The sequence below is a fragment of the Lipotes vexillifer genome, unplaced genomic scaffold, assembly GCF_000442215.2.
Source record: "Lipotes vexillifer unplaced genomic scaffold, Lipotes_vexillifer_v1.1 scaffold225, whole genome shotgun sequence".
In the NCBI taxonomy this organism is placed as follows: Eukaryota; Metazoa; Chordata; class Mammalia; order Artiodactyla; family Lipotidae; genus Lipotes; species Lipotes vexillifer.
In genome coordinates this window covers 878,547-881,450 of record NW_006787630.1, presented here as the reverse complement: position 1 = coordinate 881,450, position 2,904 = coordinate 878,547, and positions in this window count along the sequence as shown.

The window sequence follows — 2,904 nt, the reverse complement described above, 5'->3', positions numbered from 1 at the left end:
CGGGGAGGGGGGCGCGCCCGGGCCGCCGCCGCGCCGGCCGGGAGGGCGGGGCCTTGGTGGGTGGGGCGCGCGCGGGGGGCGTGGCGGCCACGCGGTCGGGTGGCGAGCGGATGGCGGGCGCCGAGGCAGCGGCAGGGGCTCGCGGGGCGCGCGTCGCGGCGGGGTCTGCGGGCGGGATCGGGGCTCCCGGGCAGTTTCCTTCGCACTCGACCTCGTTTCTCTTTTATTTTCCGTTGGTTTCGGATTTGGTTGGTGGGCTTCGTGGTCGGAGCGTCCAATTCTGAGGTTCTCGTTCTCTCTCCTGCCTTGGTTTCCTTTTCTGTAGAAAGGCAGGAGGAACCGCGCGCTGCCTCCGAGGTGGCCGCGAGGATTCACCCCAGAGAGCGGCGGAGCGCCTGGTGCAGAGCCAGGTTGGGGGGTGCCCGACACGTTTTTTCTTCCTTTATATGTGTTTTAATAATGCGGAAGGCAGGATTGGGAGTGCGGGTTAGGGCTTGAGTCTGGGGAGGAGGGAGACCCCTGAGAGTGTCACGTCCTCAGTGCGTTTCGCAGCTTCCTGGGTCCCCCCCACGCTCCCGCCTGCAGCGGGAGCCGGGAAGGCTTGGGGGCGGGGGTGGGTTCCGCGCGACACTGTCACGTCTCACAGCCCAGCCGGGGGTGGGGAAGGGCCGCTAGGGAGCCGGAGGTAGGGGGGCTCTGGCCACCCTTTCACTGTCACCCCCTCTTTTTCCTCCTGTGGGTCCCCCCAGTCCTCCCCACGGAGTCCCACCCTCAACCCTGAGGATTTTCTCTTGGACTGGGGGTCTGGGGATGGTGGGCCTTGGTCACCAGCCTGAGTTTGAACATTGGAGGTGTTCCTTCTGTTGGGAAGGGCAGGGGAGCTGGATGGGCGTGCACTTGGACTTGGTGGTTCTGTCCGTTTGTAGCACATTACCTACCGCCTCCGGGCTGCCTTCTCCTGAGGGCCGTTATGGGGGTCACGTCGGGCAGTAGGGTGCATCAGCTTGGCTCAGTGGACACGTTCCCACTGTAGGAACACGTGGAGCGGGTGCATGGAAGCGGGGTTGGACCTACCGTTGTGGCAGAGACATGGATGGTGTGACCCCTGAGAGTGGCTCAGACCCCCTAGTGCTCTAGTTTGGTTTGTTTTTTTCCACATTCTGTTTGAGTCTCTGGGTCTGGTGAAGGGGGTGGCCACTCCCCTTCCCACTGTGGCTCTGTAGGGACACTTCCCAAGGGTATTCTGGGATCCTTGAGAACCTCCGTGGGCCCCCAGGCAGTACTGGCCGCCCCCCTAAGCCTTTGGAGGAGAAAGGACTCCTTGTTGAGGGCCTGGATGTCAGTATTGCCATTCTGGTTTTAAAGAGAAAGCGAGGCCCAGGGGACTGAGTTGGGGTGTCCCAGTGATGGGTGGGGAAGGGCAGGGTGCCATCCCCCCATGCCTTGCCCCCTGGATAATAATGGTGCTGGGCCCTGGGGTGGGATGGTGCTGCTCCTGAGAGTGAAAGTCGTGCACCCAGGCACCTTTGGTGCCGGTTTTGGAGGGTTTGGGGCACCTTCCTGCTCGGTGATTGCTAATTCAGCATCTGTCTAGTGCTCAGGACCACCAAACCCTACCCAGGGTTTGTGTCAAGGCCTTTGGGTTTTTCCAGCCCCCAGGGGAGGGGGCAGCTGTTTTTATGCCTGTTTTGGGGTGGGGAAGCCATGCTTGTCTTGGACCTCTTGTTGCCCACTGCTGGGGGCAGGCCTGGGGAGTGATCTGATGAGGAGCTTTAATTAGATGATGGCTGGCTGCTGCGCCGTTGTCCCCCGAGGGCCTTTGGGAGGGAGACCCGTTCCACCCGCCTCTGCCTGATGGCGGCTCTCCCGTCTGTAAAGTAAAGAGAGCTCCCATCCTGGCCTGGCCCCATTTTACAGATGAGCAAGCAGGCCCAGCAGGAGCCAGGCGAGTTTAGTGTGGCGCCTCATCATCCCTGCTCCATTTGGCACAGAGGTTTGGGGTGGGGAGACCAGGAGGGGCGATGGGGTCTTTCACAGGGCCACCCAGCTGTGGGGGCGCGGGGACGGCTGTCCTCCGGTCCCCTGTGTCTGGCCCAGAAGGAGCTCTCCTGCCTCCAGTGTGGGGCACAGAAGGACTGGGAAGCTGCAGGAGATGTTGACGCGGTTGCCGTGGATACCGAGAGGGAGAGGGAGGGAGGTGGGGCGGGGGCGGAGAGGCTGGCAATCTACTTCTCGCTCTCCCAACCTCCCTCGTCTCCAGACTGCTCCCCTGCCCCAGTGCCCCCAGTGTCCAGCACCTTCTGGGGGGCTCAGGCCCCCTCCCCGCAAGGAGCTGAGATCTGGAAGTGGGGCTGTTAGTCTAGGGTCTCCCCTTCAGCCCTGCTGACTTCGGGGCCGGCTCATTGTCTGTGTGGGGCGTCCTGGCTACTGTAGGGTGTTGAGCAGCCTCCCTGGCCCCCACCTGGAGCACCCCCCGTTGTGACAATGACATATGTTCTCAGACATCATCCAGTGTCCCCTGGGCGTTGCGGCAATACCTCCAGCTGAGACCCCCTGTAAAACCTTGTCTGCTTGAGCCACAGCAAGAGTAGCTGAGCCTTTACAGTGTGTGAAAGGCACTGTGGGGACGACCCAGTCCCCGTAGCCCGCGACTCCTGGAACACTGGGGGGACAGTGACAGCAGCGGTGATGGAGGAAAAGGCTTCCTGGAGGAAGAGGCCTCTGAGCGACACCGCGGGGTCAGATGTAGCAGGGAAGGGTGTGTCCCAGGAGAGGGGCCGGTACCCTGGCTGCAGGGGGTGGGGGCAGGGGCCCTGGGGCGTGGATTTGGAGGGCTGCAGCTGTGGTGGGTGGGAAGTGGGGAGGGGGCAGAGTAGGTAAGTGTGCCCTTTAATCCCAAGGGCA